The 16142-nt window shown below is 28.9% G+C and overlaps 1 protein-coding gene across 2 annotated transcripts in view; it reads right to left on the bottom strand.

The window, feature by feature from the left end:
- The window catches only part of LOC107440390 (heparan sulfate glucosamine 3-O-sulfotransferase 1), a 137763-nt gene that overhangs the window by 31697 nt on the left and 89924 nt on the right, over positions 1 to 16142 (bottom strand). For both annotated transcript variants that reach the window (XM_016053298.3, XM_071180019.1), the window contains one exon: positions 3796 to 3936. The gene's annotated coding sequence lies outside the window, so the exon portion shown is untranslated. The remainder of the gene's footprint in view (positions 1 to 3795; positions 3937 to 16142) is intronic.

Below are 16142 nucleotides of genomic sequence, written 5' to 3'. Positions count from 1 at the left end.
GAAAGTATGAACGAATGAAAGTTGCGCACAATGAACAAACATCAACAGATATAAAGGAACAAATGTCACATTATATATTTTTCAATTTTTCTGAAAACCGCCCCACTATGCGCTTTCACCTAAAATGGTCTTTCTGTTATAAGAAACTCGTTATTAATATCGAGACAGTTAAAGAAAAATTCTAAATAAAAAAGTACTAAATAAAAAATACTACTAAAAAATAGCTAATTCTTCTTAATGCGAGAAAATTGAAAAACTTTAAAGAAGGAATTTTTTTTCGCAATGTACGGTTAAATTGTACAGCACAGATACAAAGTTATGGTATAAAACTATTATACAACCAGGACTATGTATCCGAAACTTGGACTCAAAAGTTCTGATTGTTTTCATTTTAAAAAAAAGAGGCTAATATTGACATTTGTGAAAGAAAGATCTTGTTAACTATTTTTAACTGTGTTATAAAAGGTGATTTCTATAGAAAAAAAGCAGAATTTCACAGATATTTAAGGGACATTTATGTAATGAAATTAAAAAACAGAATGTGAATTGTTGAGCACATTTGCCTCTATAATACAACAAGCCAACGGGTGGATTCCATCAACATGGATTTTAAAAAATCAAAATAAGAGACAAGATCTGGCAACAGAGAAAATGAAATAGAAAAATGATCTAGAGAAGGCCAGGGCCCACTCCAGGTCTGCGTGCCAATGATGATGTTCTTATAGCAGTAAAGAATTTCTTCTGATGGTGTTTGTTTGATTAGAAAAAATACGCTTTGGAATAAGATAATATACTATACCATTTAAAATACTAGGATCTGAATTTGTCTTAGCGGGGTAATTCGTAAAGACCACCCTTAATATGCATTTTTAGTATCCATATAAAAAAAATTGCATATTTTTAGTCAAAAACTAATATATATGGGGGGAAAACCAATAGCGTTATCGAAATCTGATAGTATAGGAAGGCGAATGTAATAAACAGCAAAGCAGATTTGATCGAGGAAAGAATCAGAGAGGAGTTGATAGATGATTATTAGAAACACCTTAAAACTTGAACCTCCAATTAAACCTGTTTTGATGTAAATTACACTCACTATTCTCTAACTTAATTTGTCCGATTTCATAGCAGTTTTGTTTTTTCCTCTTTATAATAGTAGTTTGCGACCCCAATGCACATACTTTTTTAGTTTCATTTTTGATAAGGATTCTTAAAAATATATGATACATCTTTTATTATACACTTGCAATAAATTGTGGCCGAACACTTAGTTTATTATCTGACGTCTCGGAACTTATTGAACCACTATTTTCTGCAAATTTGTTGTAACCGTAATAAAGCGTCCAATTTAATTATAGTTTCGTGCAAATTAACCTTTTTGAACTTGATTACGCACTGAAAAAAAAGTATGGCGAAAACTACTAGAATATGGTAAAATTGGGTACTAGAATATGGTAAAATTGGGCGTGTTTTTGGCTCTATGGGAACACCAAAACACTCGGTTATTTTAACCGAAGTGTTTTGGTAATGATTCTGGTAAAGAGAACAATAAAAGATGGCTTTATAATTCGTGACAAAATTTGGTAAATGTGGTAAAATTGTATAATTTTACCATACAAGCACACCATAAAAACCATTCATTCGGTTAATTTTCGATTTACTATTTTTTTAACCATATGTGTGGTAATAATAACTATAATATTGAAAACCTGAATTTCTGGTTAACCATTACAGAAATATTACCAGATCAATATTCTAAATATCGTATATTTTGGTTTATTAATCAGAATGTGCTTTTTTAACCAGAATTTCTTTTTGGAAACAGAAATGTTATAATTATACAACACGATAACTTTACCAGAATTGTTTTCTCCATGTATAAACAGGAAATTTGTTGTAACCGTAATAGGATGTTGAATTCAACTATAGTATCTAAATTAAACCGTTTTGATCTTGACTAAATGATAATATGGTTCGACTTGAATGGGTTAAGGTGCATAAATCATATCAGTGAGTAATAAATATGCTGTTTAAGTCGCGATATGTCTTGATATTTATTAACCCACATATATTTCTAAGTTCCTGACATATAACAAGTAATAAATTTGAAAAATTTATAAATTCTATAGCCAATCTACCTTAAAGTTTCTAAACGATATTTAAAGGTTTATTTTAAGATGTTTAAATTGAGCTTTCTTCACAAAAAAGTATGAAAAACCACGTATAGAGAGATGGAATGATTTATAATGCTTTTTTTTTCAGAAAAAAAATCAATAAATCACTATATTTTTACAATCAGTTTAAATCTGTTATGACGTGTTCTATGCTCATTACAACCTTCTAACAAGATTAAAGTCAATCGGCCTATGACCTAAGAGCCTTTTCAGACAGAAGAAAAAGGCCATAAATCTGGCATCGCCCTAGTAGCGTGATTGAAGATAGGTCAATTTCGACATAGATATCTTTACGATCCTCCAAAAAACGGCGATTCGTGCCTTGTTGCTGAAAAGTTACTTAGTGCGCTCAGTTGACTTATTCTTAGAATCTATTACGCTTTATCGTTCAGTAGTTCAAGAAAATATAACTTGTTCATAAACATTTCAGTTCTAATCTTTTAGAAAGTGACAAGGTAATTGAAATAGAGAAATAATGACAAGAGGAAATTTAGATGAAAATCTTGCCTACACGTATCTTGCCAGTTAATGATAGTAAAATTTTGTAGTAGTATTTATGGGGAAAAGTACGTGCAGAAATAGATAGTGTTTGCTTGTTTGATTAAGGTTAAAATTATGACAGCAACTGACGGTTCAAATGCGAAATTTAGAAGAAAATTTTGCCAACACGTATTTTGCCAGTTAATGATAGTAAAATTTTGCAGTAGTATTTATGGGGGAAAGTACGTGCAGAAATAATTGGTTTTAAAGATAGTGTTTGTTTCTTTGATTAAAGTTAAAATTATGACAACAACTGGCTGTTCAAATTTGAAATTTAAAATAAAATTTTGCCTACACGTATCTTGCCAGTTAATGATAGTAAAATTTTTTAGTAGTATTTATGGGGGAAAGTACGTGTAGAAATAAATGATTTTAACGATAGTGTTTGTTTGTTTGATTAGAGTTAAAATTATGACAGAAAATGGCGGCTTAAATGTAAAATTTAAAAGAAACTTTTGCCTACACGTATCTTGCAATTTAAAGATAGTAAAATTTTGTAGTAGCATTTAGGAAAGTACGAGTAGAAATAAATGATTTTAAAGATAGTGTTTGTTTATTTGATTAAAGATAAAATCATGACATCAACTAGTGGTCAAAATGTGAAATTTAGATGAAAATTTTGCCTACACGTATCTTGCCAGTTATTGATAGTAAAATTTTGTAGTAGTATTTATGGAGGAAAGTACGTGTAGAAATAAATGATTTTAAAGATAGTGTTTGTTTGTTTGATTAAAGACAAAATTCTGACAACAGCTGGCTGTTCAAATTTGAAATTTAGAATAAAATTTTGCCTACACGTATCTTGCAACTTAAAGAAAGTAAAATTTTGTAGTAGCATTTAGGAAAGCGCAAGTAGAAATAAATTATTTTAAAGATAATGTTTGTTTGATTAAAGTTAAAAATATAACAACAGCTGGTGGTTTAAATGTGAAATTTAGATTAAAATTTTGCCTGCACGTATCTTGCAGTTTAAAGAAAGTAAAATTTTGTAGTAATTAAAAACTAATTAAATCAAAACAAAAGTTTGAAAATTCTCTTATTCGGCAACAATCCAAATCAAACTTTTAAGGATGAAACTTACCGGATCGGTTAGTTCGTTTTGATCAAAGACGTTAAGCGTTGCTGTTAAAATCTTCGTTCCCTTATTAAAAAAACTGAAGATCCATGTTTTGGCTGCTAATTTTAACTTGGTCCTTCAAAGTTATCCTTACTTTTATTAAATCTGTAAAGAAAAAAGAATTTATAAAATACAGAACTAAATATAGAAAATATATAATATTAAATTAAAGATAATATAAAATATAGAATTTATATAATATACCGAAAAAAAAGTATATAAAAACTACTAGAATATGCCAAATTTACCGTGATTCTTGCTCTATTGGCTCGGTAATTTTTACCGAAGTGATTTGATAATGATTTTGGTAATATTAACAATAAAATAAGGTTTCATAATGTGTGAAAAAATTTGGTAAATCTCATCAAATTTGGTATTTAAGATTCCTTATAGCATGGCATAAGAATCATTTATTCGGTTAAATTTACTTTTCAGTTTCGTATTTTTTGTAATTAATGTGTGGTAATTAGAACTATAATTTTGAATTCTGAAATTTCCGGCAAATCCCTCATTATATAAAAGGAAAAATATTTAATCAATGGTTTAAAAATCGGATATTTTGGAATTCATTAACCAGACTTATGGATTTTTTTAAACCAAAAATGTCATCACCATACAGTACAGAAAATTTTACCAAAATTCTTTGTTTCCATGATTGCTTCTATTGGTTAAAAATAGTAAGTAACACAGTAATAAAAGGTAACACCTCTCTGGTCTTACTACTGTGATGTAAATAACGTCTCACTTAATTATGGGTTTAAAAACCTAAGCTAGTCAGAGAAGTAGGGATATGAACTTTGACGAGCGCCATTTAATTTTATTTTTCAACAACGAACAGTAAGTCACTGACTATCGTTCACTTCTTATTATTTGCTTTACTAAATGATGTATGCATACATAATGATGCATAACATGGGGTGTGGATAGGTGAGTACATGAATAATTAAGTAATTAGATGGATTAAGTGATGATTTTACGAATCAGCAAATGAACACATTAACGAATTAATGAGTCAATAAATAGGAGAATAAATGATACAATATGCTCTACTGAGGTGTTATTTATGCACGTGGTACGGAAACCACATCATCTTGACTTTAGGTTCTGCATCAGTGAGTGATTAGTTGTAAGTTAGAAACATGACAATAAAGAAGCAAACTGTAGTCGTCCACTGCATTATTACAAATGACTGAATTTTGAATGTTTTTAATGAATTACAAAATTATGCATTTATTTACAGCTATTTAATGATTCGTTGATTTACTGATTCACCCCGAACAATCTAGTTGCCGATTCCTTGATTTGTCAATTAACGACTGCGATGTTTCTTTTTTTTCTCAACCTCGTTTAATTTCTCGTTCATTTCTTTTTTTATTTTCTCGCTATATCAAGAAACATATATAGTAATAATATATACAGTTTTTATTATATATACTCGCTACATATGTCATAATTATTGCTATATATAATATTTATAGCAATAATTGCCATAGCGACACGTTATTTAAAAAAAAAATATTAAATGATGTTTACTGAAGTCCATGTTATTTCCTAGACTAAAATTGGTAAAAAAGCTAATAGGAGGCGATTTCACGATAGGCAAATAAATAAATAAAATATTAAATAAAAAAATAACCTTTTAGGTTTCTGAATAATAAAATTTATCATTTAAAAAAAATAATTAGTACATTAGAATAATCAATATTCAAACATCATAAAAAAAATTCTGAAAAGTCAAAGCAAAGCAGAAAAAATAAGGTTACTATATTGTCAAAAAAATTATATTTTCTCACTATATTACATCCTTTCAAAAGGTCTGAAATTTCTTATTTTTTTATGATAAAAAGAACAAAATTAAAAATTGCAATAGGTACCATGTAAGCTGCAATGTTTTTTAAAATATTTATTATACAACAATATAACATCATCAAAAGCGTCTTTAAAAAAATAAGAAAAAAAACTTTCAACATAAAGAGTTTCATAAGGAAAAATATTTCATTGAAAATGGAAATTTTCCCACCTACAGTCTTTTCAATCATATTTCACTTTTTCTCTTTTAAGCTCTATAATTACGATATTTTAGGACAACAATTTATTTTTAAATAACCCAAAATTTTTCAAAAAGATAAGTTTTTTTAAGCATAGTTCACGATTCCAAATGTTTTTCTACACTTCAAAATCTTATCGATTTACTGCATATATATCTCATTGAAAAGAATCTATCAATAGCGAAAGGTTTCTAAAAACATTTATGCCTCACAAAGGCTATTTTTTGGCGGACTTTTTTTCAGACAATTTCCTTTTCTTTGTGCTGCATCAAGAAGAAATGTACTTACTTCTTTATAAATTGCAAGAGAATTCAATGGTGGACAAAAGAAAAACTGAAGTGTTAGTATTGTCCTTCAATCACAAAAAACGGCAGACGATATTTTACTTCACTTGAAGTTTCAACTCTTGAAATGGAATTATTAAACACAGATCAATAGTATTTCAAAAATATAGGTGATTCGTAATGCTACTCTTTAACTCTTACTTATTTGAATTATTTATCTTTTAAAAGGAATTTGTTTTACTTTTCTTATGGAAACTAGTACATTTTTTTAAAATGTTTTTAATTTTCCGTCCCATTATTTTGACGATTAAATTAATTCCATTTTGTATTGGAACGATTTTCCTACTTTTGTTGTATCATAAATTTTGCATTTGCTACTTTGTTTACAATGAAAAAATAAAAAATAAAAGGTTTTTTTTTTGAATTTTCATTTTAGAATTTTTTTTACTGTTCACCAATTGATTTTTAATTTTAGTCTTACCTTATGTTTAAAAAATATTAAAAATGCGTGTTTATTTAAATTTTATTACAGAATTCTTCAAATCTATTCACCATTCCATTTTGTTTTTAGAGCAGCTGTTATTTTTTAAATTTGTTAATGAGAATAAACAAATAAATAAAATAAATAAATAAATAAAATAAATAAATAAAGTAAATAAATAAATAATATAAATAAATAAATAAATAAAATAAATAAACTCTTGCTGGCCAAGATGGCCCAGAAGTANAAAATAAATAAATAAAATAAATAAATAAAATAAATAAATAAATAAAAAAAATAAAATAACATAAATAAATAAAATAGCTTAAAGTAACATAAATAAAATAAAACAACTAAAATAACAAAAATAAAATAATATAACTAAAATGACATGAATGAAATAAAATAAATATACATACAAATAAAAAAATAAAAATTATATATATATATTTGTTTTTATTGCAGATTTTTTTTCTTTTATTTTCCATCACCTCTTCTGATGATTTAATACATTATATTTCATATTTTCACAGTTTTGAACTTTTTAGTTTTACCTTTCCTATTTTGTTTACGCTAAAAGAAACAGTAACTTTTTTATTGAGTTAAAAGAGTTTTTAATTATATTATTGATTTTAATGTTTTATTTATTAATTAAATTCCGTTTTATTAAATTCCGTAGTTAAAAATATCTTTTATATTCGACTTACTTCACCAACCATCCTGAAAACAAAAATTTGAAAAAAAGAAGCATCTTTTGTAGCAAATGAGTGCAAAAAAAGAACAACAGTTAAAAATGTAGCTAACAGAGAAGCTGCTTAGCCATGTAAGTGTGAGTGAGTATATACATAATTTGCATAATAAATATATTTTTTGCATTTTCAAATATATTTCTGTATCAAATATATTTTTATCGAACCTCAAATAAATTATTATGAAATAATTAATAGCCTAAAAATGTATTTATTCTTAAAATTATTTTTTTAGACGAGGTTTTAATGCCATAATTTGAATTAAAACGATTTTCCTAAAAGGAAGCAACAAATGTTTTCTTTAAAAAGAAAAAAAAACAGATAAATGATGTTAAAAGATAATTTTAAGTAACAGATAGCCATAAGGACTACTAAATTACACAAAATAGCATCCTTTTAGAAGGAGTAAAAATCTTCGTAGGCGCGCCTTGGCGCCGAAGATGATTGGCGCTACTTACTCAAAATAGATATCAAGAATATTGTCTTTATAAAATCTATTGGTAAAAAAAACATTTATCGAACAACGCCACTTTTGTATTCTGATAAAAAAAAAATCCCAATGAAAGGCGGTATTTAAATATCATTTTTGGAAAGCTTACTTATGCTGCTGAAAAATGTGTGTGTAATTAAAGAAAGCATTGTATTTATATGTAGTCTTATTGACGTGAAAAGCCGAGTTTGGAATTTTAGAGGTTTTGGAATAATCAAAGCCTATTTAGTAACATTAAAAAGAGTAATACAACTTTCTTTACATTAAAAAAATCGTAGGAGCCGCCACTGCTTCGGGCGCTCTACTCAATGTTACATTTTTTTTTGATGCGAAAAGTTATAAAAGCTTTATGTTGGTACAGGTAAAGAAGTACATAACTGTATTTTTATATACAAGTCCTTCGCAACTTTTAAACTTTTGGTGAACTGAAGTGTTCCTATCAATTGCTTAAAAAATACATTGGAATCAATACCTCGCATACCTGGATAGCATATCAGACTCATAAATATCTATGAGTATTAGAAGACTTAGTGAATTAGAAGGCTATAAGTATTAGAAGGCTATGGGCATTAGAAAGCTGAGTACTAGAAGGTATGTTTTAGTATGTATTGCAACGAGTAGTATGTTTCGCCCCGTTTGTTCCTGTCACTTTCAGTCAATTCTAGACATATGTAGACTAAAAGTTCAGCTCGGGAGAGAGTGTTAACTTCGGGAGAGAGTGTTAACTTAGGGTTAACTTAAATCACGTTTTTTGAAAATAATACACACATCTTTGCCATAATTATTTCTATATTCAATTATTCATGTACTGATCTCAAAGTTTAAAGGTTATATTTTATAAAAGTAGAATCAGTTACCATATATCTGTAAATTGATTTTGTTTCTGTTTTATTAATGACTTTTTCCCGGCTAATTTCACACTTGTGTATTTTAGGGGAAGGTAGTTAATGAACTTGAAAGTTGTGCAAAATTTCAGTTTCTCTGAAGTAAATTATAAGGTCACGCCAAATGTCGAGCACAATCATGTTGATTTTATTAGGTTCTCCTAATTGGCATGTATTCGCAGAATTACATACCTTTGTGGTTCAAGCTTAGTATAAATACGATTTCGGCAGTCGAAACCTAAGAAAATAGAGCCTCATTTCTATGATTTTTGAATGACCTTTAACCTTTAATGCAAAGGTTCGCCGTAAGTATGCCAGAATAGTTAATTTATTAATGTGGAAGTAGCAGAGCACAAAACAACGATCAGCGCCGTGGTACACTCATTTCACAAAACACATCTTATTTTATTTTATAACCGTCACTGATCAGCCGACCCAATTTTGGGTTAACGATTACTAATCCGACAACGAGTAACAAGGGAGCTACTGTTCAACTCCATAGCCTTATAATTTTGAACTCAATCCAGAAAACAAGGGAGCTACTGTATCAAGAACTAAACCTAGAGGGCCTAGAGGGCCTACTGTGCCCATCTCAGTTTTCTTGACCTTGGGCTCTGGGGTGCAGGAGCAGATGTTCCGGTCAGGAGGTCAGCCGAACGCGGAACCCCCAGTGTTTAGTTCCCAAGCGTGCCTGGTACTCATTTATCGACCCACTGAAGGGATGAAAGGCTGAGTCAACCTTGCCCGGCCCGAGGATCGAACCATGGACCTGTGGCACAGCAGCGCGAAGCGCTACCGCTCAGTCACCGGGCGTCAAGTATGGGGAAAAATTTGCCTGCGGGGACGATTTTTTAATAGGACTAACTAGCATTTGAGTTACATGGAGAGGATACGAAAGCTTCCCACGGTTAGCTTGACGGAAAGGAGACTCTAACCCATGATTCGTCTACCACTTAGGATGTTCCACGTCAGCACTGTGGTCGGTGCAAACCGGATGTGGAATTCGCAACGACCAGCCATTGCTGGGATTCGAATCCGGTTTACCTCATTGGAAGGCGAACGCTCTATCCCATGAGTCATCACGGCTCGTTGTTAAATGTTTAGGGAAATCAGACCAAAAAGCTAATTTATTTATTAAACTTTCAGGTGAGTTAAGCCCCTAAACTGTGCAATTTAATTAATGTTATGCATGTTTTTCATAAGAAACATCAAAAGAAAACACACACAAAAAATGAGTGTACATACGGAGATAGAGAAATACTTAAAAGTTACAACAAATACCATACATAATTTAGATGAGATTTCGCTGAAATAGAAACCATATTATTTGATTAACACCTGTTTGAATTGCCAAGGCCTTGGGGACCCTACTAATTTTGAATTCCTAAAAGCCAATTACTGAAGCGTATATTTCGCACATCCTGGAAGCCAAAAAGAAGTTTCACCATCCATTTTGAATAAATTTAAGCATTTACGTGGAAATATAAATATCGGAGAATTCTGGAAAGAGTTCCTAAAGCAAATTAAGAGAAGTAATCCAGTTTCGTAGTTATAAGTTTGTGACATAGACATGCAAATACCTGACAATGAGCAGTGCGCAAAAATAAAAAGCGAACACGTTAATGTTTGTTTTAATGCAAGGTTGGATCTAATCACCTTTTCTTGAACTAAGACTTAATAATAGTGCTTGGATAGCTTAAAATTAAATATGTTAAGCGTCTGCACTAATTTATTAGTGCAAGCGATAATTTAAAAGTTATGAAGTCAGACACAAAAACGTACTTTCTTTAAATAATATGTTTTATTTTTCTGCTTTTAAGTTTTTTTAACCTTCATAATATGGTGTATATAGCCACAATATGGAAAATATGGGCCCGAATTTAAATCCGAAATGATAGAAAGATTGAACAGCTTTCTGCTAATTCCACTTTCTGCGAAATTCGCTATATCTCAGTACTCCTTACACCAGTGTTTCTTAACCTTTTTGATATAATGGACCCCTTTTAAAAAATTTCAAGAAGTCACGGACCACCCCCCTGTGAAAAAAATAATTGCAAAAAACATCAATTATTAGAAAACATTTAATTTTATTATTTTAATAGTATACAAAATTTTTAATGTGAAGGTTGCTGCTGCTTTTCCTTAATTAATAAATTGAATTGGAGGATGTTTTCGACAAAGCAACGTGCATATCATGTTCAACATTCAATCGATTTCGATGTTATGTTTGTATTGTCACAAGTGTGGTAAATTCCACTTCGCAAAGATACATTGTAGCAAACGGAATTACAGCTGCCATTGCTCGCTTTAGAAGCAATGGGTAGACTTCCAAACATTTTAAAAATTAGGAGTAGTCAGCGGACCCCCAAAACTAACTCATGAACCCCTTAGGGGTTTATGAACCACAGGTTAAGAAACCCTGCCTTACACGAATCGAAAATTTTTTGCACGCAATTATAAACTTCCTTTATATAAATTTTTTTCATTCGAAAAATAATTTTTAATAATTATTTTTTTATTATTTTATTTATTAAGAGTCAGAATTATATTTTCACGATTCAGCTCTGCTAACTGATACAGCATTATGTACAGAGCAAATTCGGTCACATAATCTAGAGCAAAACCGCCGCGGACGGAGACTTCGTTTTTCGTAAATTAGACCGAAAGCGTTACGAACAGAAAAGTTTCTGTCGTTATCTAAGCGAGAAAAGTTCCTGGTAAAATTACTTCACTGTATATGACATTTCTGGCAAGAACAAAAATAACAACAACATAATTCTGGCTAATGAGACCAAAATCTATGGTATTTAAACCATTCGTTTGGTAAATTTTCAGTTGATATGGTGACTGGTTAATGAAAATTCTAGTTTTTAAAATTATGATCCTTATTACAATATATTTAGCAGAAAATACAAACTTGAAAAGCAAATTCAACTGAATAAATGATGTTTATGCTACGTTCTAAGATATCATGATAAAATTACTAAATTTTATCACATATTATGAAAACATATTTTATTACTAATTTTATCAAAATCTTTACCAAAGAGCTGCGGTAAAAAATACTGAGAGATTTGCTGAAGAGCATTCGCCTTACCTGGAATAAGTCTTAGCGCATGAAAATTTAGTGTATTCTCTAATATGTTGGTATATTTTGAACGTATGCATGATCTTCATATTACATCTAATTTCAACCCATTCAAAAAAAAAAATTCTTTTTAAAAAAATTATATAAGTTCTGAAAGAAAAGTTTTTCTTTAAAATATGTTGTATTGAAAAAATTTTTTTTTAAAAAAAAGTTCATTAATATTTTGAAAAATAAAATATTGCTTGACGAGAAAATATAACAGGTACCAGTAAGTCTTTTCTACTAACAAAAACGAAAACAGAAGGGTTCCTAAGAAAAACATTTTAATTAAAAACATCTCAATTTACATAACAACAAATATATTTCCGGTGTATTAAACTATCTTAATGGTTTTATCCACGTTTTTTCCCCCAAGAACACCAAAGAGATTAACCAAAGAGAATTCTTTTTGCCTTTTCTGCAAAATTTCTAAAAAAAAAAGGAAGAATTGTTCACTTTTCAAATTCAAACATCTCAACAAAAACAAAATAGAGAAAAAAAAATTCAATCAAGTACTCAACTAACTCTCTAAAACTAAATGTTGTTTTTTATGTTTTAATCAGCGATAGACTACAGGTGAGAAAAAAAGCACTTGGCATGTACTAACTATACAAAGTGCTTAGAGAGGATTTAAGAGCTTCTTGTTTTATACGTGGAGGATTTTCTTGACTAATCCCCGTAAAACGCTGCGTCTTTTTTCAAGAAATAAGGATTACGATAAAAACTTCAGAGGAACCTTTCTACGCATTAACCTAATTTAAACTAAATGCCTTACAGCTTCGTACCTGACATCTATTAACCAGTGTTTGTAGAGTAAAAGTTCTATCTTAAACTTACTATTTTATTGTTTATGCTATCAAAATAGCTAGTGTGAAATGAATCGTGTTGAATGTTTTGGGAGTCGTTTTATTTATTTAAATTTATTGGGCGCCATACTGAGTTATGTTAAATTACAGGAAAATTATCTATTCACATTTTTACGGTATTCTTGAACCTTACAAAATTGACGATGCAGTAAGAAGTACACGTTTACTCAAAGAGATACTCAAAATTGGGTACTTGAAACTAATCACATGATTCTGTCTAATAATGTGGCTCTACGTGGCGTGCTAACGTTACAGCTTTAAGGCTATCACACTGAAACAATTTTCAGATCAAATTTTTTTTGGTTACCTGCAAGCGACATCATGCGTGTGCGTCGAAACTGATTGACTGGCCAAAGCCTTGACGTCGGTTAAAAGTATCCAATCGCTGCTGTTGATACTTTTTTCTGTCATTTAAAAAGAAATCAAGATCTAAACCAATTAATTTAACTGATACTAGTTTATACGTAGACAAATATGAAACAATTTGAACGTGTTCCGATAATGTTTTTTTCACACGCTTTGATCACGATCTTTTACATATTTTAATCATGATCTTCCTTAGTTTTGAAATCATAATATTTCCCAATTAACCTGGGTTCTTTTAAATTTTTTTTTGAGATAGAAAATAGCAGACAGCTTTTTTGATATACTTTTTAGTTACAGCAAATATATTACACGCTTCCGTGTTTAAATAAGAATAAAAAAAATTTAAAACAAATAACATTTTGTTCGAGATACTTATTCTGTTGACAAACTGCTTCACATAAACAATCATTATAGTTAGTTTTACAAACGACAGAAGAAAACATTATCCCAAAATTTGATTTATATAGCAACTGGAAAACATTGTTAAGTTTTTCTTATTTAACAAAACATTAGACAAAGGATTCACACGCAAATCATAACATATTTTAGCCAAATTTATTTCAACAAATTTTAACAGTTAGTGATTCTTTATTTTATAAGCAAAATAAACGGTTATTTGGATTCATGAGTTCAAAGTTAAGGCAGAAACGATTTGAGCAGTAAGAGAGTCTTTTTTATTTTCTTGGAATTTTTTTCTTATTCTTAAATATTTTAGCACATTTACCTAAGTACCAATTGTTTTAACTGTACTCAAATTTCTCACTAGATAATCTAGGAAAATGTTAAGTACGAAAAGGCAGAAGTGGGGTAAAAATGGGATAATAAAAATGCTATTAATTTAAAAAAAAATGTATAAGATTTTCTATTATATTTATCAAATCTTGTTAACGCAGATGGGAAAAATAACGCATTATACATGAGATTTTCAAGTTGAAATAAATAAATATTAAATGATTAAAACAATAAACATTTATTAAGTATTTTTGAGAACAATCACATTTTAAAAGTGTGAGCAAGAAGAATTGGCAAACAATTGTTTTGAGGCAATAAGTAAAGATGCTGCATAACCTTTATTTATTGTCTACAAAACGATAAAAATAGGTAAGAATTTCTTTTATAGTTATCAAATCTCTTGTTAGTGCAGTTGTGAAAAATAATGCATTATTTATGAAATTTTCAAACTGAAAGAATTAAATATTAAATGAAAACAATAAACATTTATTAAGTATTTTTGAGAACAATCACATTTAAAAAGTGTGAGCAAAAAGAATTGGCAAGCAATTGTTTGGAGGCAATAAGTAAAGAGGCTGCAAAATCTTTATTTATTGTCTCCAAAACGGTAAAAACAGAAAAGATTTTCTATTATATTTATCAAATCTCTTACCAATGCAGATGTGAAAAATAAAGCATTCTTTATGAAATTTTCAAGTTGAAAGAATTAAAATAACATTATTAAATGTAAAATTTATTAAGTATTTTTGAGAGGAATCATATTTTAAAATTGTAGGCAAAAAGAGTTGACAAACAATTGGTTGGAGACTATAAATAGAAATGGCGTAATACCTTTTTTGTATAATGATAGAGAAAAGTGAGTCAAAACTACAATCTTTATTCTGAGTAATATAAAAATCAAATTTTTAAGTTTTCTTTAGTTTTTAAATCTGTGCTTAGTAAATAACAATGAAATCAACAATAACATACATTTATTATATTGCATATATCAGGATATATTCATTGAGGAAACTGGTTTTTGTTTACTTAATACACAACCTCTGTCCTGATTAACTGAAAAAAATTATTGGGGCCATATTTTTAAGCCTCCCTCAATTCTCCTCTGTTTGTGTGGATTGAATTTGACAAAAAGTATACAGAATGTTGACTAGAGAGACTTCATTCTTTGTTTAAAAAAATCTCTATTCTGTTTAGTTGTCAAAACGTATGCATTTGACAAAAGCTAATTTTTTTTTAATCCAGTGCTGTCATAATGAACAGAACAATAAAATAATTATATTTTTACGTAATAACGTAAAATTCCAATTATTTTATCAAAAGTTAACCAAGAATTTCTGTTCTACTGACTTCAGAAGTTTCACTTGATGTTCTTTTTTAGCAGAATTGTTATTATTACAAATTATAATCATATTACCATATAAACCATACCATATAGCGATATCATAAACCCCACCGTAAACCATATAAAGCGTATGATACGTAAAGCTATGAATCGAAAAATGAATTAACGCTTTTTTGATTTAAATTTGTTGCTAAGTCTTTTTTTGTTTTCGAATTTAGGGCTAAGTAATTTCTTTTGGTTAGTAAGAAAAGGGAAAAAATTCTATTAAATTACTTGGGTTACGTTAATTTGTGGAAAAATGAAATGGAATGGTATAAAAAAATGAAAGCATAAGAAAATGTTTTTATTGCTTATTTGAAAGGGAACTTATATTAAAAATATTCGCGTGAGAAAAGATTATATTCTATTTATATTTGTTTAAAACATGAAAACTCTAACAACGCATATTATACCGCAAAATTTGTATGCATTTGTATATGCGCGTATTATATAACGATTTTGGTTACTAGGTAATACAATGGTTTATAGTTTATAGCTTTTGAAATGATTTAAATAAATCAAAATTTAATTCCCTCTAAAGCCATCCATAGTTCTGTAAGGTTCGCATAAGTCTAATTTTATTATAGCAGAGAATAGTTTAACTTTTATATAAAAAGGTGGCAACATTCAGATATGTAAATAGAACGCTTCGTAAAAACATATATTTCGCTGTTATTATTTTTCATTAAATGCTTTTATAAAATATCTCTTCGCTTATTTACTGTATTGCATATTAATTAAATTCCTTGTCATTCAACTTTATCTTATAGTTCGTTATAGGATTTTTCAATAATTTTCTGCAATCTCATTCTTAAGTAAAATAACAACTCTTTTTGAGCTATTTTTTGCATATGACATGAAAAATTTACATAATACGCGATTCCTTTATGGAATAAATTGTCC

This window comes from Parasteatoda tepidariorum, chromosome 4, assembly GCF_043381705.1.
Source record: "Parasteatoda tepidariorum isolate YZ-2023 chromosome 4, CAS_Ptep_4.0, whole genome shotgun sequence".
In the NCBI taxonomy this organism is placed as follows: domain Eukaryota; kingdom Metazoa; phylum Arthropoda; class Arachnida; order Araneae; family Theridiidae; genus Parasteatoda; species Parasteatoda tepidariorum.
The sequence above is the reverse complement of the archived record's forward strand: the minus strand, read 5'-3'. Positions and strand labels throughout refer to the sequence as shown.